Here is a 20,843-nt window from a genome sequence, read left to right as displayed (position 1 = left end):
TCTTTGCAAACCAAAAGCAAAACTTTCAGAGAGGATTTTCTACGTCAGATACTAGTATTTTCACACAAATAAAAAACAGTTTGGCAAAAATACCTGGGAAAATACACTAAGACAGACACATTTATTTATGGGGTCCAAATCCCCTTGGCAATATGCAGGTGAAAATGTCACATCCAGGATATACGTCTAATAATCACCTATTTCTATAGACATTTACTGAGCACCTACTGAATGCTGGGCTCTTCACATTTATTATCATTACTTTCATTTTAAATACGAGAGAACTGAAGCTCAGAGAGGGGGTTCAAGGCCACTTTACTTGTACGTGGCAGGTCACCTTGAACCCCGGTCCCGGTACCACAGCACACTGCCCCATCCCTCCCTCTGCCAACATTCTGCCTTGGTAAACTGTAAAGGGTGAGGCAAACATAAAGTACTTTGAGATACATTATATCATCTAATTATCCAAGCTATTCTGTGAGATAGACATGGAGGTTATCAATCACCATATTAAAAGCAAGGCATGAAAAGCTGTGTGAAGGACTTGCCCTACACCTAACAGCTTGGTGGAGCACAGTCTTACACCTAGGAGTTGTGAAAACAAGTTCAATATCCGTTCAAATGTACCCTCTCCATGCTACCAAACATAACCTCCTCCTTTAATTAATACTGACTGCGTTCCTGGTCTTGGAATTAAGGGAACAACAGAAGGCGGACCATTACTGTCAATAATAGTCATATTCATGTTCAGTGACAAACACATATTACCGCATATGATATACTCTTATATTATGAGTGTAGGAACGGCACCATGAATTTTCAGTGTGATATTTTATGTATTCATCAGCTCTTCCACGCTTACAGTGTCAGACTCATTTGAAAGAGGAAGAAACTGAGACATGGGACAGTTGAGTGACTTTTACAAAAGCTCTCAGAGCTACTTATGGACCAAACAAATTAAACACACAGGCAGCAAAGGTTAAACAAAGAAGCGCCTGGGAGAAGCCCTTCTTCTTGGTCTCTAACAGCCCAGGGAAGGTCTGACTGATGGATGTATAAACTCCTTGGTGCAGGTGGGAAAATGTAAAAGCAAAAGCACAGAAGATGCATAAAAAGGTTTAACTTCTTGAGAGGGAAGGGCATCCACTGTGTAGGAGTCAGGGTTGGTTTTGTTCTGTCTTGTTTTGTCCTCAGGTGAGTTTCCAGAGGAGCAAGAGGGCAACCACACTCCATCCTCGCTCTGCCCTAACGCTTGAAGTCAAAATATGGGAAAAACAGTGAAACACAGAAGTAATCCAAGTACAGCGGAGAAGGTAAGCCTGCATGTGGACCAGAGGGAGAGGATGCAGGCGCAGGAGTAACCCCACACAGCAGATTATGAACAAGGAGCAAGGAGAAGTTCACAAGAGAAAAACACAGCAACTGATGACAGTGGACAAGAACAGGGAGGAGAGAAAGCGGGGAAACAAGAGGAGCTTGGAAGAAACTGCAGAGGGAGCAAGGTGCTAGTAACACCATCCCATGTACTGAGCCGCTGGCCGAGTTGTCCACGTGCCAGAAGCCAGCATGCAGAGGGACAGACACCACCCAGGACCGGCTCGAAGCCACCACTGGGACACACGAGCCAGGGGAAAAGAGTGGGTTAAGATGCTGACGAGTCCAGGAGAGGAAATTACTTAGGACCCCCTTAGCATGGAGGGATGGACCCACGTTGTCATTTATTTAGAACTTTCTTGCACATGGTTTAAACCTAGTTCTTTTATCTATACTGTGCACCCGAGGTTATTCACTTTCCTTAAAGGTCCACTTTAAGAAGCCTGACATGGGCTCCTCCAGCTTCCGCTGCTGCTGCGCAGCATCAGCTTCACCCTGCCCAGTCTTCCTTCTTCAGGTTTCTACCACCGGCTGTCCATCTTCTGCATTTTTTTCCCCCTCAGAGTTCAGTCCACCACTCCTGCCCTTTAGTTTCGGAGTCACAGGGAACGGGTGCTGTACTTTAGGACCCAGTGGATGATGAAATTCACCTGAGACCACAGAGCCAGAGAAGGCCAAACTGAGTTTTGAATCTGGCAATCTTGACACCAGAGCCCTCCAGCCTAAAGCCATGTGGCTGACAGGGTCTTCGTGCTCTGTCCGGGTGTCAGGCCTGTGCCTCTGAGGTGGGAGAGCCAAGTTCAGGACATTGGTGCACCAGAGACCTCCCGGCCCCACATAATATCAATCAGCGAGAGCTCTCCCAGAGATCCCCGTCTCAACGCTAAGACCCAGTTCCACCCAATGGCCAGCAAGCTCCAGGGCTGGACGCCCGATGCCAAACAACTAGCAAGACAGGAACACAACCCCACCCATTAGCAGAGAGGCGGCCTAAAATCATACTAACTTCACAGACACCCCAAAACACACCACCAGACACAGTCCTGCCCACCAGAAAGACAAGATCCAGCCTCATCTACCAGAACACAGGCACTAGTCCCCTCCAGCAGGAAACCTACACAACCCACTGAACCAACCTCACCCACTGGGGGCAGACACCAAAAACAACAGGAACTACGAACCTGCAGCCTGCGAAAAGGAGACCCCAAACACGGTAAGTTAACCAAAATGGGAAGACAGAGAAACACACAGCAGATGAAGGAGCAAGATAAAAACCCACCAGACCTAATAAATGAAGAGGAAATAGGCAGTCTACCTGAAAAAGAATTCAGAGTAATGATAGTAAAGATATACAAAATCTTGGAAATAGAATTAAGAAAATACAACAAACATTTAACAAGGACCTAGAAGAACTAAAGCACAAACAAACAATGATGAACAATACAATAAATGAAATTATAAATTCTCTAGAAGGAATCAATAGCAGAATAACTGAGGCAGAAGAACAGATAAGGGACCTGGAAGATAAAATAGTGGAAATAACTACTGCAGAGAAGAATAAAGAAAAAAGAATGAAAAGAATTGAGGGCAGACTCACAGACTTCTGGGACAATATTAAACATACCAACATTCGAATTATAGGGGTCCCAGAAGAAGAAGAGGAAAAGAAAGGGACTGAGAAAATATTTGAAGAGATTATAGTCAAAAACTTCCCTAATATGGGAAAGGAAATAGTCAATCAAGTTCAGGAAGCGCAGAGAGTCCCATACAGGATAAATCCAAGGAGAAACACGCCAAGACACATACTAATCAAACTATCAAAAAATAAATACAAAGAAAAAATACTAAAAGCAGCAAGGGAAAAGCAACAAATAACACACAAGGGAATCCCCATAAGGTTAAGAGCTGATCTTTCAGCAGAAACTCTGCAAGCCAGAAGGGAGTGGCAGGGCATTTTTTTTTTTTTTTTTTTTGCAGGGCATATTTAAAGTGATGAAAGGGAGAAACCTACAACCAAGATTACTCTACCCAGCAAGGATCTCATTCAGATTAGATGGACAAATTAAAACATTTACAGACAAGCAAAAGCTAAGAGAATTCAGCACCACCAAACCAGCTTTAAAACAAATGATAAAGGAACTTCTCCAGGCAGGAAACACAAGAGAAGGAAAAGGCCTGCAAAAACAAACCCAAAACAATTAAGAAAATGGTAAGCGGAACATACATATTGACAATTACTTAAATGTAAATGGACTAAATGCTCCAACCAAAAGACACAGACTGGCTGAATAAATACAAAAACAAGACCCGTATTTATGCTGTCTACAAGAGACCCACTTCAGACCGAGGGACACATACAGACTGAAAGTGAGGGGATGGAAAAAGATATTCCATGCAAATGGAAATCAAAAGAAAGCTGGAGTAGCAATTCTCATATCAGACAAAATAGACTTTGAAATAAAGACTATTACAAGAGACAAAGAAGGACAGCACATAATAATCAAGGGATCAATCCAATAAGAAGATATAACAATTGTAAATATTTATGCACCCAACATAGGAGCATCTCAATACATAAGGCAAATGCTAACAGCCATAAAAGGGGGAATGGACAGTAACACAATCATAGTAGGGGACTTTAACACCCTACTTTCACCAATGGACAGATCATCAAAAATGAAAATAAATAAGGAAACACAAGCTGTAAATAATACATTAAACAAGATGGACTTAACTGATATTTATAGGACATCCCATCCAAAACCAACAGAATACACTTTCTTCTCAAGTGCTCATGGAACATTCTCCAGGATAGATCATATCTTGGGTCACAAATCCAGCCTTGGTAAATTTAAGAAAACTGAAATCATATCAAGTATCTTTTTGGACCACAGGCTATGAGACTAGATATCACTTACAGGAAAAATCTGTAAAAAATACAAACACATTGGAGGCTAAACAATACACTACTTAATAACCAAGAGATCACTGAAGAAATCAAAGAGGCAATCAAAAAATACCTAGAAACAAATGACAATGAAAACACGAAGACCCAAAACCTATGGGATACAGCAAAAGCAGTTCTAAGACGGAAGTTATTAGCAATACAAGCCTACCTCAAGAAACAAGAAACATCTCAAATAAACAACCTAACATTAAACCTAAAGCAATTAGAGAAAGAAGAACAAAAAACACCCAAAGTTAGCAGAAGGGAAGAAACCATAAAGATCAGATCAGAAATAAATGAAAAAGAAATGAAGGAAACAATACCAAAGATCAATAAACCTAAAAGCTGGTTCTTGAGAAGACAAACAAAACTGATAAACCATTAGCCAGCCTCATTAAGAAAAAAAGGGAGAAGACTCAAATCAACAGAATTAGAAATGAAAAAGAAGAAATAACAACTGACACTGCAGAAATACAAGGGATCATGAGAGATGACTACAAGCAACTCTATGCCAATAAAATGGACAACCTGGAAGAAAAGAAAAGCAAAACCTTCCGAGACAGAACCAGGAAGAAACAGACAATATAAACAGACAAGTCACAAGCACTGAAATTGAGACTGTGATTAAAAATCTTCCAACAAACAAAAGCCCAGGACCAGACGGCTTCACAGGCGAATTCTATCAAACATTTAGAGAAGAGCTAACACCTATCCTTCTCAAACTCTTCCAAAATATAGCAGAGGGAGAAACACTCCCAAACTCATTGTACGAGGCCACCATCACCCTGATACCAAAACCAGACAAAGATGTCACAAAGAAAGAAAACTACAGGCCAATATCACTGATGAACATAGATGCAAAAATCCTCAACAAAATACTAGCAAACAGAATCCAACAGCACATTAAAAGGATCATACACCATGACCAAGTGGGGTTTATCCCAGGAATGCAAGGATTCTTCAATATACGCAAATCAATCAATGTGATAAACCATATTAACAAATTGAAGGAGAAAAACCATATGATCATCTCAATAGATGCACAAAAATCTATTGACAAAAATCAACACCCATTTATGATAAAAACTCTCCAGAAAGTAGGCATAGAGGGAACTTACCTCAACATAATAAAGGCCATATATGACAAACCCACAGCCAACATCGTCCTCAGTGGTGAAAAACTGAAACCATTTCCACTAAGATAAAAGGAACCAGACAAGGTTGTTCACTCTCATCACTATTATTCAACATAGTTTTGGACATTTTAGCCACATCAATCAAAGAAGAAAAAGGAATCCAAATCGGACAAGAAGAAGTAAAGCTGTCACTGTTTGCAGATGACATGATACTATACATAGAGAATCCTAAAGATGCTACCAGAAAACTACTAGAGCTAGTCAATGAATTTAGTAAAGTAGCAGGATACAAAATTAATGCACAGAAATCGCTTGCGTTCCTATACACTAATAATGAAAAATCTGAAGGAGAAATTAAGGACACACTCCCATTTACCATTGCAACAAAAAGAATAAAATACCTAGGAATAAACCTACCTAAGGAGACAAAAGACCTGTATGCATAAAACTATGAGACACTGATGAGAGAAATTAAAGATGATACAAACATATGGAGAGATATACCCTGTTCTTGGATTGGAGAATCAACATTGTGAAAATGACTCTACTACCCAAAGCAATCTAGAGATTCAATGCAATCCCTATCAATCTACCAATGGCATTTTTCACAGAACTAGAGAAAAAAATTTCATAATTTGTATGGAAACACAAAAGACCCTGAACAGCCAAAGCAATCTTGAGAAAGAAAAATGGAGCTGGAGGAATAAGGCTCCTGGACTTCAGACTATACTACAAAGCTACAGTAATCAAGACAGTATGGTACAGGCACAAAAACAGAAATATAGATCAACGGAACAGACAGAATACAAAGTCCAGAGATAAACCCACACACATATGGTCACCTTATTTTTGATAAAGGAGGCAAGAATATACAATGGAGAAAAGACAGCCTCTTCAATAAGTGGTGCTGGGAAACCTGGACAGCTATATGTAAAAGAATGAAATTAAAACACTCCCTAACACCATACACAAAAATAAACTCAAAATGGATTAAAGACCTAAATGTAAGGCCAGACACTATAAAACTCTTAGAGGAAAACATAGGCAGAACACTCTATGACAAAAATCACAGTAAGATCCTTTTTGACCCACCTCCTAGAGAGATGGAAATAGAAACAAAAATAAACAAATGGGACCTAATGAAACTTAAAAGCTTTTGCACAGCAAAGGAAACCATAAACAAGATGAAAAGACAACCCTCCGAATGGGAGAAAAGATTTGCAAATGAAGCAACTAACAAATGATGCATCTCCAAAATTTACAAGTAGCTCATGCAGCTCAATAATAAAAAAACAAACAACCCAATCCAAAAATGGGCAGAAGATCTAAGCACACATTTCTCCAAAGAAGATATAGAGATTGTCAATAAACACATGAAAGGATGCCCAACATCACTAATCATTAGAGAAATGCAAATCAAAACTACAATGAGGTATCACCTCACACCAGTCAGAATGGCCACCAAAAAATCTACAAACAATAAATGCTGGAGAGGGTGTGGAGAAAAGGGAACCCTCTTGCACTGTTGGTGGGAGTGTAAATTGATACAGCCACTATGGAGAACAGCATGGAGGTTCCTCAAAATACTAAAAACAGAACTACCACACGACCCAGCAATCCCACTACGGGGCATATACCCTAAGAAAACCGTAATTCAAAAAGAGTCATGTACCACAATGTTCATTGCAGCTCTATCTACAATAGCCAGGACATGGAAGCAACCTAAATGTCCATCGACAGATGAAGAGAAAAAGAAGATGTGGCACATATACACAATGGAATATTACTCAGCCATAAAAAGAAACAAAATTGAGTTATTTGTAGTGAGGTGGATGGCCCTGGAGACTGTCATACAGAGTGAAGTAAGTCAGAAAGAGAAAAATAAATACCGTATGCTAACACATATATGTGGAAACTAAAAAAAAAAAAAAAAAAAGGTTCTGAAGAACCTAGGGGCAGGACAGGAATAAAGATGCAGACGTAGAGAATGGACTTGACGACCCGGGAAGGGTAAGCTGGGACGAAGTGACAGAGTGGCATGGACATGTATACACTACCAAATGTAAAAGAGATAGCTAATGGGAAGCAGACGCATAGAACAGGGAGATCAGCTCAGTGCTTTGTGATCACCTAGAGGGGTGGGATAGGGAGGGCAGGAGGAAGACGCAAGGAGGAGGAGATATCGGGATATATGTATATGTATAGCAGTGAATCAGCTAACACACCACTGTAAAGCAATTATACTCCAATAAAGATGTTAAAAAAAAAAAAAACCTTAAAAAAAAAAGATAGGGCTTCCCTGGTGGCGCAGTGGTTGAGAGTCCGCCTGCCGATGCAGGGGACACGGGTTCGTGCCCCAGTCCGGAAGGATCCCACATGCCGCGGAGCGGCTGGGCCCGTGAGCCATGGCCACTGAGCCTGCACGTCCGGAGCCTGTGCTCCGCAACGGGAGAGGCCACACAGTGAGAGGCCCGCGTACCGCAAAAAAAAAAAAAAAAAAAAAAAAGTTAAGTGAACAAACCTGTATTAGTCAACTTGGGTGGCTGTAACGAAATACCCCAGAGTGGGAGCTTAGAAGCAGCAATTCACTTTCTCACAGTTCTGGAGGCTGCAAGTCCAAATCAAGGTGTCAGCAGGGTTGGTTTCTCTAGAGGTCTCTCACCTGATTTGTACAATAGATGTCGCCTTTCCTTGTGTCGTCACACAGCCTTCCTCTGTGCGCGAGCTCTCCTGGTGACTCTGCCTCTTCTTATAGGAACACAAGTCGTATTGGATTAGGGCTCCACCCTTACGACCTAATTTAACCTTCAGTACCTCCTTAAAGGCCCCATCTCCAACTACAGTCACACTGGGGATTAGAGCTTCAACCTATGAATTCAGGGGGACACAATTCCATCCATATCAGTGTCCTAGGCCACAGTCCTTTGTTAAACACCCAGATGGAATACAACACTGTAAATGTGGTCTGACAATTTTGAAGATTACTGGGACAGTCATCTCCTCCGGAGGTAAAAATGATACAGTTTTGGGTCTGTTTTTATTTATCTTGCATGGTTTTGTATTATTTGGGATTCTTTAGGTTGTAGGTGACAGATATTAATGGGAAAAAAATGGAATTTATTAGTTCATACAGTACAAAAAAGTGGGCTCATGAATACGCCTGGATTAAGCAGGGCGGAAAGCGGGACACACAAGCTCAGCGATGCCAGGAGAATTCGGTTTCTTTGGCCTTTGCTGAACCCTACTTCTCTCTCTGGCTTCACTAGCAGACCATCTTTCCCCACATGGTGGGAAAAAAGGTTACCAGTGACTTGAGGCTTTCATGATCCTGACAGAGAAAACCAGCATCTTTCCTAATAGCTCTAGCCCATCAGCGGTCTCCTAGAGGACTCTTAGATGACATGCCTGCACCTAAGCCAATCACCACAGTCAGGGGATTGAGTTTTGGCCGGGCCAGGCCTGGGTTGTGTGCTACCCCAGAGTGGCGGTGAGTTGTCAGGCCCACACAAACTGCATGACCAGGTCAAGTTACCAGGGAACGGAAAGCTAGCTCCCCTCTACTTAACCCTCCTCTCCAAAACGGCTGCTGGGCAAAACACAGTATCTTTCTAGCAATAAATGCTATTCCAGCAAACAAACAGGTGTGCTAAAAAGTATTTTGACTGCCTCTCTCTTTTTAAAAATTTCTTGATCTTTGTACAACATCTTACTTATTGAAATAACCTCAAGCCCATCTCTGTCTCTTTGGCCAGGTGCTAAAAAACCAATGACTTATTTGAAGTGGGTAAAGAATGCCCTGACATCTTAGTACTTCCCATCAGTAAGATCTGTACTGGAAAGCAAAACCGCAGCAAGCTTTCTCCTCCTTACAGTCCTTGAAAAGAGCTAGACTTTATCATGGAGACATCAAGAGTAATTCCATCAAGAGGGTGATACATTAGAAATTCCTTTAAAAAAAAAAACCCACCACAGATGGGCACATCTGAGAGAATGAGCATTGTAAAAAATAAAAGAGGGCTTCCATGGTAGCGCAGTGGTTAAGAATCTGCCTGCCAACGCAGGGGACATGGGTTCGAGCCCTGGTCTGGGAAAATCCCACATGCCGCGGAGCAACTAAAGCCTGTGTGCCACAACTACTGAGCCTGCGCTCTAGAGCCCACGAGCCACAATTACTGAGCCCACGCGCCACAACTACTGAAGCCCATGAGCCTACAGCCCGTGCTCCGCAACAAGAGAAGCCACCGCAATAAGAAGCCCATGCACCGCAATGAAGAGTAGCTCCCACTCGCTGCAACTAGAGAAAGCCCGCACACGGCAACGAGAACCCAGCGCAGCCAAAAATAAATAAATAAATTTATTAAAGAAAAAAAGCTAACACGTGCACACTGTTGAATGAAATTTACCATTTGGAACTGTCAAAAGTTTCTTGCTGCCAGGGACATGTCAGAAACACACAAAATAAACTGCCTTGGCAGTCCAAATTGGGGTACAACAAAGTGAATGACAGAAACATGGTTCTTGATTTTCCAATTGAGTGACTTCATTAAACTCCAAAAACATAAAACCTAGCAAAAACACAACTGAGAAAGAAAATTCAAGGAACATTTAAAAAAACTTTTCAGTTGTAACATGTCAGCTACAGAACTCAGAGACACATAAGACAAAATTTATTCATTCATGGAACAACTTTTTTTTTTTTTTTTTTTTGCGGTACGCAGGCCTCTCACTGTTGTGGCCTCTCCCATGGCAGAGCCCAGGCTCCGGACGTGCAGGCTCAGCGGCCATGGCTCACGGGCCCAGCCACTCCGCGGCATGCGGGATCTTCCCAGACCGGGGCACGAACCCGTGTCCCCTGCATCGGCAGGCGGACTCTCAACCACTGAGCCACCAGGGAAGCCCCCATGGAACAACTTTTAATTGTCCTTCAAACATCTAGTAGATGCCGTGTTAGGTACGAAGGCACTAAATGAACTTGGCAAATAACAACTGAAAAAAGAACTATGCGTTTTACTGTTAACAAAGCACTTTTGCGTATATAATCACACTTTTCCTCACAACAATATTTTACAGATAAGGCAAGTGAGACCCAAAAAGAATAAGTGATTTGCCCCAAATGACACAGCCAGTAAGAGCAGAAGCCTGAACTCACACCTAAACGAGACTTCAAATCACAGGCTCCATTTATTATCTTCTTCCATTTATGTATTTTGCTCTGAATATTCTCCTCTCCCCCCTCTTCTAATTCCCAGGCTCAGATTCTCCTTCCGCTACAGCAGCATTTTCCAGAGTTAAAACTAAAAATTAAGTGTTAGGCAATAAAAGTTCCTTCATCAAACACACATGGGAAACTCGGGGCAAAATTCCCACATATACACACACCCGCCGCTACAGGACTTCTCAGAGCCTTCATGCTACTCTCCAGGGCATGGGGTGTGCAATTTTCCTCAAGCAGCTGACCACAGAACTTTGCTCCCCATGAAGCCCCTTGTACGACTAAGACAGCAGTCAAAAGCACAGGTCTCAGAGTCAGACGGCCCTGGGTTCAAATGCCAGCTCTGTGTGATGCTGGACAGGTTGTGAAACAGGTACGACAATAACAGCAGCTGTCTCAGGATTCCTATGAGGACGGCGGTACATGTGTTCATGCCTACAAAGGGCTTAGCAGGTTACAATGATCACAGTCAGGGCTCAATAAATGTGATATACTCACTTATCCAATGAAACGTTATATAAAACAAATAGTGCCAGAATACCTCACAGACTCTGTTCTACAAAATTAGGGTCCGAATGATAAAAACAAGCATTGACGTTTTAGTTAGAAGACCTAGATCCAATTTCCAGCTTTACCAATTAAGCAGCTGTGTGACTCTGAGGAAGTGACCTAACCTCTCTGAACCTTAGGTGCCTCTTAGATAAGATGGTAATAATAATGCCTAGCTCATAGGATTGTTGGGAAAATTAGAGATGATAACAAAAGTGCCTGGAATATGGCGGGTACACATGCACAGGTGTTATCTTGTTTGCATCTGAATCCAGAAGAACCAGAAAAACTTCATTTAAATACGTAACGACTCTTTAAACTTCACATGCATTTTTACTAGCTCAAACCTTTTCTAAGTCCCTACAGCTTTGAAACCCTACCACCTGGCCCTTCCAGGCCTTCCTGCTGGTCTACTGCCCGGACAGACCCTGCCCGTGCACAGCAGGTCCTGCTCCCCAGACTCAGTACCTCTCTCAAAATCCCAATCATGCCTCCGTGCTCAGTAATGAACAGACGTCAGAGAGGCAGCAAATTGTCCTTTTTCCTGCCGTTTCCCCTTCTAGGGCCTAGAACAATGACTGGCATATGGCAGAGGGTTTTAAATAAGTCATAAAAATGAGCAAATAAAAAGTGCCGAGAAGCCAGGCTGCATCCAGCTCTGCTCAAGTGGGACAGATGGGATGAAGATGCATCAAACCCTGCTTCTGCCTTCAAGTATCCCTCAGTCTAGTCAGGAAAATCAGACTGAGAAACGTTAAGTATTAGATTATGTGTTATACAGCTTGAGTGCTCTATGGGAGTTCAGTGAAAGGAGAACGTATTTGGGCGACAGAGGTCAGAAAAGGCTCCTGAAGGTAGCGTGTGCAGTCCTGGGTTTCGAAGGGTTTCATGGGAAGAAAACAACGGTTTTGACAGGAAAAGAGTAAAGGGATAAAGTTGGTGATTAAACAGTTAATTGCACTAGGGAATCTTAAGTAAAGAAAAAGGTATGGGCGAATCCTGTGAGTTAATGATCAGTCAAGAAAGCAGGTTTGCTTAACCACAAAACCGAACGGGCTTGCTTAGCAACAAAACCATGCAACAGAAGCATGAGACATGCCCCCCCAAAACACTAAAATAATGGTGGAATGAGGCCCACATCCTGCCCAGTGAGGCCAGGAAGTTAGTGAATCCTAGGACATGCTCCTCTACACACACGAAAAACAAAAATGTGAGGAAAAGGTGACATTACACTGAAACCTGAGACGGTTTACTGCATTTCAGTGTATGTTACCGCCGTTTTGCTCGTTTCCATGGCTCCGTGACAGTCCCAGTTCGCCAGTGTAGGGGCAAGAGAACTCCCCCACCCGCCGTGGAGGAGGAGCTGATGGTGGAGGCCTGACGTCTGCTTAAGAGTGAAGACGAAGGTGGTCTTCTCCCCCGCCCCACTTCTCCTTCGATTATAAACCGTAGCCCACTAAGTTCTGGGGGCGGCACTCCCTTGCCTGCCCGCTTGTATCTCTCACAAGCATCCTATACTTACTAATGAACTCTTTGCTTACCTGTCACTCTGCCTCTCGCTGAATTCTTGAAACGCGTTCTGTGGTTTCAGTTTAGAGACGGGGAAGCAAAGTGGCACGTGCAGATCTGTGACTAAATCCGTTTTTTGGAGCAGAGGGAAGATTCCTGGGAGTTAAGCTTTAAGAGAGAGGACGCAGTCAGGCCACAGACGGCTTCATTCGCAGAAGACAAAGGGGAGCTGCACTGGTGGTGGACAGAGTTCTATTGCAACTTGGTAAAGGGCCGTCCCCCCAATACTAGGACTTGTTCCCCGCATTGCCCACCTTTCTTTGAGGCAGGCTGTATTTAAGTTTTCAGTCAGGGCGGGGTGAGTTGATTCACACTTCGAATCACCACAGGAACCTGATTATCATAATGCCCCAACCAAGACCAGGAAAACAAACAGTTTTATCAACTGTAGCAAAACATATCTGCCTTCCTCTACCTTAGGAATCTCTAATGCCCTCAACTCTTCAGCAAGTTGGTGAATAAGGAAAATACACAGTCTTCACTCTGGCTTTGGAAGTGCTCCAGGGTTCATTCGACTATGAAAGCATCCTCTCTCCAGGAAAAGGAATTTCATCACTGAGTACAAACACTTCTTTAAATCATACAGTTTGCTTGATGTCCTGTTCATAAACGTATATCCAACCACATAGTTTTACCCATCTCCCCATCTGTCCTGAGAAGGCTCTATCTTGACTCAATACACAGCTTCTGATCCACGGCACACAGTGAAACAGGAAGGACAGAGCTTCTGAATACCCTGGAGGGAACCCCGGAGGGACACCCACCTTCCTGCTCTGGGTTCTCTTTCCAATGACCCTGTGCTCCAGGGGCATAGGGGTGATCTCAGGGACGGAAGGGCTCCCCGTTTCCAGTTTTCTCCAGTTCCTCCACAAGTAAACGCAGGCTGCCTTTTCTCTCCTCCAGCCCTCGTGCTGAGGAAGACGGAGGCCAAGCTAGTCTCAAAGACGCACAGCGAGATCCGTCCTGGCGTCGGGCAGGCCCTGAAGTGGCTGACTGGAGTGAAAACAATCCCACTCACTTGTAACCGGGTTCAGGATGAACTCGAGAGCCACATGACCAGTTACCAAACCCAACAGACCACAAACCAGCAGGCCGTCAGTTCTAGACCCAGTGTGTGTCTGTACGAGCCCCCCACACTCAACACACCTGGGTTCAATCTGCCGCAGGAGGCGCCAGCTGAACTTGAAAGCACGTGTGACAGCGCCTTTCATTATCCAGGGCTCCTGACTTTCCCACACTCCCACATGGCCGTCATCTTGTTCTCTCTGAACCACATAAATTATTATTTGTATTTTCCAGGTGGACCAACTACATCCCAGTGAAGTTAAGTGGCATATCTAAGGTAACACAGTATCATTAGAACCTAGGGCTTTCAGGTTCCCAAGCTCAGGTTCTCCCCACACACTCCAGCTAGGGAGGTGTGTCATCAGCGGAGCCTTGAAAAAAAAAATGGACACGCCTGGACTCCACCTCTGAATACCTGGACTCGGTGGGTTTGAGGTGCGACCTGGGCACCTGTGTCAGGTTTCAGTGCACCCTCCCAGTAGGGAACCATTACGGGGGATCCCCCAGTTGAGGTCTCCAGTGGCTTCTCCTGAGGCCCAGCAGAGCTGCTCCAGGATATACTACGCCACATCCACAACAGCGCCCGCTGGGTGGAATGGTGCTCTCCACAGAGTTCCCCCCCGTAATTCACTCTGCTTCCCCCCAAAGGAGGGCTCACACACCGAACCTGTCCAGTGCGGCCCATGTCAGTTCAACAGACATCTACTGCTCATGTCAGTCTCTGGAGATAAAGAGATATGACCCGGAGGAATACAGAACAATGAGGAACGGGCCACGGACTAACCAGGGAGGCACTGGGACAATGTTGACACTTGATGGTGGGCTCTGGCTATGTTATCATGATTAGGCAGAAAGCGGCAGCGTCCCAGTTATGTCAACTTCAGGGAACTTAATTAATCTCTCAGCCCAGTGAATCTGTGTGCCAACCAAGCCGAGATCCAGGCTCTCAGCTGATTAGTCACACCACAGTCAGTTCACTGTGTCATAAACATTTCAGCAGCAAACAGGATTATCTTCCACGGACTGACTGCTGGCATTCTGAGTCTGAATGCCAAGGAAACGGGGAGATCAGAGGTGCTCCCCACCCTTAAGAGTGTGTCAGGTCTCCTTCCTGGCTCCTGTGTAATTTCTAATCCAGGATGAGGGTCTGAATTAAATGCTCTGCTGCTTAAGGTAAATTAAAGGAATTAATTTATTGAGTATCTACTAAGTGCCAGGAACCCTGCCAGATGCTTTATATAAGTAATCTCATTTAATCAACACAGTAGCTCTGGGAGGTAAGTAATACCCCCATCTTACAGACAGGCAGACTAAACCACGAAGAACTTAGGTAACTTGTGCAAAGTAACAAGCCAGCACTGCAAAACATGCGTTTCCCACGAATCCTTGCATGGTCCCTAAAGGTGGAAAATGTGTGCCTCTGCAAAACAGTGACCTTCAGGGCAGAGAGAAGTGACCGTCATGAGGAAAGACAACCAGGTTGGGTTACTCTGAAAAGAGTGAGAAGAAGTCCCTTCTCCTCAGGTTTTACCAGCCAAAATATGGCTAAGAGCACACTGCCCCTGGCTCCCGGCTCCCTGGGCCTCAGCTCCTGCACTGCTGCCAACAGCCCTTCCCTTTATTTTCACCCACTCAAATCCTATGCTTCTCTAAGACTCGCTCCAAGAGACGGCCCGGCCCGGCCCGCAAGTCTCCCTAACTTCCACAACAGAAAAACCAGATCCTCCTCCCAGCCCAGGCACCTTATCCGGACCCCTGTGGAACTTCCCCTGGTTTTCCCTGGTTTCCTTTTGTCTTTGGCCACCCCCACGCCATGCTTTTGGTGTTGGTTCAGCACCTTCTCGGGGACAGTAATTCCCTGAGGGCAGGACCAAGGATGACACATATTTGCATTTTCCACTGATGTTCAGGAAGTGGTCTGTTGGATGAAGGGCTATCCTAATAGCAAAAAGGCCCTCCCACCTCCAAAAGGACACACCTGCACAGCTGGGAGACTCTTCTGCAACCATCCTAAGTAACTAGCAAGAGTTACACAGACCCAAGCTTGTGTCCTATTCTGGGGCTTATTCCTCTCGGTAATGAGTCCAGTTAAAATTCTTTCCTCTTAGTTCAGTTTTGCTTTGTTTTCTACATAAGAGACCAGAATGCTAAGCAAAGAGAAATGGGAGATGGAAACAAAAATTGTTTTATAAAGCAGCACCTGAACCGGTCAACTATGAACTGATTCCAAAATATAAAATGCAAACATTTATAGCAAAGTTTTATAATTCATACACTTCTTTCCTATATGTTATCCTCAAAATAGCCCTTTTCCTCTAAGAGAGGTAAAGAGAGATAAAGTGACTTCTTCAAGGTCCCAGCTTTTAAATTTATATTGTATGAACTGCAGGAGAGTCTGGTTCCACAACACTGCTTCGCTTTGAGTGAAACTCAACAACTGTAACACTTAATAATGGAGAATAGACTGGTATTTTTAAATATACCTGCGTGGCCACCCTACAGCTAAATTATCTGTTTCGCAAAATAAGTTTTGCTTGTGGCTAGACAAACACTCGGCGAAACTGTCAAGTCAATGAAACTTGTCTGTCCTTCCCTCTCTGCTGCTCTACTTTTCTCTCCCTCAACCCTCCACCCTCCGCCCATGTACTCCAACCAGGTGCCCCTACCACCCCCTACTAAAGACCCACGTGGCTGTGCATACTAATAGCCCTGGGGGATCAGACAGCGTGACGGTAAGCTCCCCGCAGTTAGGGACTGTGACTTATTCAATTAAAGTTATTCTAATGCCCACAATATCAGTAGTGTAGACATTTAATAGTCAGACACTTACTAATCCCTCCTAGAGCTGACACTAGGCTAATAGTTGGTAGTGAGGTAAGATGACTAGATAATGCCTCCTGGCCTCCAAGAGCTCATACTTTAGTAGGGTAGAAGGATGTGAAAGAAACGGATTGTTACACAATTGCACTACAGTAAGTACTATTGATACATCGCTACATCACTAGAGCCCTGGGAGCTAGGAGGAGGGGTCAGTCTGTTCTACCCTTGGGGGCAGAATATTCCTCTTCTATTCCTCATCTTTTCCCACAGTCAGGGAGGTGAGCCAAGTGCCTGGAGCTACGACAGGCTCTGGGCCCAGAGGAGAGACTCAGAAAGGCTGTGCTGGCTGGAAGACACAAGGTCAATTCATAGGATGGCATTCTAGGCCCAGAGTATCAGAGAAAGAAGGACTGAACTGAAGTTGACCAGATCCCCATAACCGCTGGGTGACTTCAGGGAAATTACCTCACCCCTTTGAGCCTCTGTTCTCATTTCCTTCACTCACTTAACATTATTTATGGATTGGAGGTTTGGGGACAGTCCCCTGTCTCTGAGCCTCTGTTTTCATCTCTATGTGGGTTAAAGTTACCAGGGGCAAAGCAGCTGGCAGTGTCTGGCACACAGTAGGTACTCAGCGATCAAGTTTCTGTACCTTTCCTTTCCCTGCCCAGCCCAGTTTCCACCTCCTGTTGATCTGAGATTTATTTCCTCACCACCGTGTGCAAGTCACTGTACCTAAATATCTGTTTCTTCAAGGGGTTACAGGACCCTGGGAAACGAGAGGGACTAAGCTGGCTTGGGCTCTGGACACTCGAACGGGGTGGTGGGGCTCTCCTCGTGTGCGAACTTCAGGTCTTCCCTGATGCCACTTTTTTTTTTTTTTCAGTACACGGGCCTCTCACTGTCGTGGCCTCTCCTGTCGCGGAGCACAGACTCTGGACGCGCAGGCTCAGCGGCCATGGCTCACGGGCCCAGCCGCTCCGCGGCATGTGGGATCTTCCCGGACTGGGGCACGAACCCGTGTCCCCTGCATCGACAGGCGGACTCTCAACCACTGCGCCACCGGGGAAACCCTCCAACTGTGGATTTTAAATACTGGAGTTGATATATCACATTCCTTCTGGAAATAAATCAGAATAAGTGGCAGGAGTTCTGAGAAACAGCGGTTTCTGATTTGGGTTCCATTCTCACTTGAGGGATTATGAAGCCGAAAATCACATTTCAAACTCTTTATTCCAGGGTCTGTAAGAGGATGCAGTCATTATTCTGGGTCTAGAGGTGGAGGAAAAACTACAGTATGCCACAAAGTTGTCTCCAGCACGGCTCAGAGGATAGCCTCTGTGGTGTGCAGTTAACAGGTAAATGTTGACTTAAACTATCAGTTCAGCACACATCTCGCCTAAGAAGTTTTTTTTTTTTAAAGCAAAAACACAAATGCAGTGTGTCTCCCAGCACAGCCAGCTAGAACAGCTGGCCTCGTGTTAGGACAAAACAGTCTTGCAGTCAGTGGAAGGTAGAAACCCTCTAACCAGCTGGAAAATGCCGGCCCGGTCTCTCAAGCTCTCGGGACCCTGCAGCGCTCCAGGCTTGGGCCCTGGGCCCCGGCACGTCACAACGATCAGCAGCCCATTCTAGAGTGAGGGCATCGCGGAGATTCCTCGTGAAATGTGCTCGCAGTTCTCTGGCACTCCTGCCATGGGGGTGTGCTGAGGACACTTCACATTTTTCTCAGGAGGTCAGATGTCAGCTTTCGACATGCTCTTCTGAACCAGCACACTCGGCGGGCACCATGGTACTATCCCAGGCCTGCGCCGAGCTAGCCAGAGAGCTTGCTTGCCTTTTCTTCCTTATTAAGTCCTCGTGAAAATGAACTGCGTCCGCCACTTACTAAGGCCTTACTGTGTGTCAAGCAGTTTTAGGCACTAAGGAGACAAAGTTAAAAAGACAGGATTGACAGACCACATTGGAACTCAGAGTCCAATAGGGAGTAACGGCAGGTAAACGTGTCTGTCAATCAGACTTCCTTTTAAAATGAACGTGGCCCTTGCGCTCTTGGAGTTGGGTGTGTGTACGGAGGGCTGTGTCCAGATAACCTGATGGAGACCCCCAGGGTCCTCTTCTCCCTTTATACTCATGTGGAAAGAGTGCTATAATTTATTAAGTAAGTTTATGTTATCTCATTTAATTCTAACAGTATTATACACTTTCTTGGCAAGAACAACTATCCCCATTTTCAGTTGAGAAAATTGAGACTTCAGAACGATGAAGAGGCTGGCCAAGCCCACAAAGGAGCACACGGCAGAACGAGGATTATAAAGCAAGTCCCCTGGTTCTCGTCCCAGTGTTCCCTTCCACCGCCGCCCCACGAGCGTGCCCCCCTCACGCCTGCACCCCCGCCTTGGCCCACCTGCCCGTACCTGAACTGCAGCTTCTGGCTCCTCCCTGTACCTCCCTCCTCGCCTCTGCCTCAGACTTCCCACCTCAACGACAACAACAACAACGTCTGCTTTCCCCAAGCCAGTGGTTCTCAAAGTCTGGTCCCCAGAACTGCAGCATCAGAAAACCTGGGAACTTATCGGACACACAGATCCTGACGCCCCATTCCAGACCTGCTAGATCTGAAACTCTGGGGGTGGGTTTTCATGAGCCCTCCGGGTGATTCTGCTGCGTGCTATAGCTTCAGGACCGACCTGACCTAAACTAAAAAGCTAAGCTAAGCTCCTCTCGAGTGCAGCGTTGCCCCACCACAATCACCTGGCCCCCATGTGCATAGGCCCCATGACTAAAGAAGAAAGCCACCTGGTCTGGCCCCCGTGCAGCCGTCATAAAATGCAATCATACTCAGCGAAATTCTTCAGGGCCAGCTTAGGCAGAAACTTGAAGGGTAACAGACTTCCCCACTTTCTCAGCTCAGCAGAGCAGTGGCCTTTAACTCAACCCCCTTCCACCTCATCAGACCCAGCTCTTGGCTCCGGGACTAGGTGCCACCACGGTGGGAGTGGGTTTGTTGATATGCATCCCTCCCCGCTGACTACAAAATGCAACGAAAGGCTCCAAGCTTGTTCGAGGCAGAAGCCAAGACTTACTCCATCTCAAACAAATGCTAGCAATAAAATCTGAGCCTCACCATCGTACTATTTTCTACGATGTACAAAGCTCTTCCGTAACTCTCACAAGGATCAGGAAAGCCAATTCTGAAACTCGGATTAGAACCCAAGACTCACGATTCATTCCCTAAGGACCTATCTACTGTTACATGCCAGGCATTAAATAAATTCTTGTTAGTTATCTAATGGAGCTATCCTAAAACTGTAAGTTCTGGTCACGGTGTCACCCCATGTCATCCGAGCACGTTGCCACGTGGAAAGAATGTTCTTTTCACAAACCCAGTCCATTAGAAATAATGCAGAGGCACGCTCTTAAACAAAGGGTAACTTCCTGGATCCAAAGCCCCAAGTTTATAGAAAGGGCGGGAACAACCTCCGTAGCCCTGCTTTTCCTTGTGGAAAGCTGATAATGCTCTCATCCTCTCCCTTGATTTTGATCAAAAGGTCTCTAGTTTCCTCTTACAAGTAATGAAAGCTGGTAATTCTACTATCATTTTCATGTCTATTGCAGCAACATTTGGAGGGAACGAAAAAGGCCTGTGGAGGTTCCCACACAATCACTTCTTCGCCCATCAATATGGTATTTTCGTTCAGTTCTAAAATACACAAAAATTCCATCTGAGAAATGAGCTGTCAGAGGTTAGAAACAGACACACTGTCTTCCGTACGCTCCGAAGAGGTGGAGACCTGCACAAGAACGAGCCGGTAACCCTCCCATCCCAGCTCCTTTATTTTCATTTCTTAGAGACTATCTCTTCTGGAGCACCCCCCGCCCCTACATTCATACCCAGGGAGGAGAGATGGAGGAAAGAGAAGGCATTAGATTCACAAAAGACTCAGTCTGGAGCATTAATAATTACAGCAGCTGAAAAGCTGACGAAAGCAAAGAAGGACCCTGTTAACAAAACATCATGAGGGTACTTCCCAGAAAACCGCCCAGCCGCGAGATCACTATTCACAACGAGCAAAATCAGAGCCCAGATCAGATCTTGACTAAGCAGACAGACTTGCAGGATTTTCACCTTCACCGCTACAGTTAGCGTTTTTTAAAAGAGCAGTCAGGC

At 45.0% G+C, this 20,843-nt stretch overlaps 1 protein-coding gene across 5 annotated transcripts in view; it reads right to left on the bottom strand.

The window, feature by feature from the left end:
* The window catches only part of EVL (Enah/Vasp-like), a 162,646-nt gene that overhangs the window by 100,421 nt on the left and 41,382 nt on the right, over positions 1 to 20,843 (bottom strand). Inside the window, exon 2 of one of the 5 annotated variants that reach the window (XM_060295282.1) lies at positions 12,760 to 12,895. The exons of the other annotated variants lie outside the window; for them this stretch is intronic. The gene's annotated coding sequence lies outside the window, so the exon portion shown is untranslated. The remainder of the gene's footprint in view (positions 1 to 12,759; positions 12,896 to 20,843) is intronic. 5 annotated transcript variants of the gene reach the window in all.

Source organism: Globicephala melas, chromosome 2, assembly GCF_963455315.2.
Source record: "Globicephala melas chromosome 2, mGloMel1.2, whole genome shotgun sequence".
Classification (NCBI taxonomy): domain Eukaryota; kingdom Metazoa; phylum Chordata; class Mammalia; order Artiodactyla; family Delphinidae; genus Globicephala; species Globicephala melas.
The sequence above is the reverse complement of the archived record's forward strand: the minus strand, read 5'-3'. Positions and strand labels throughout refer to the sequence as shown.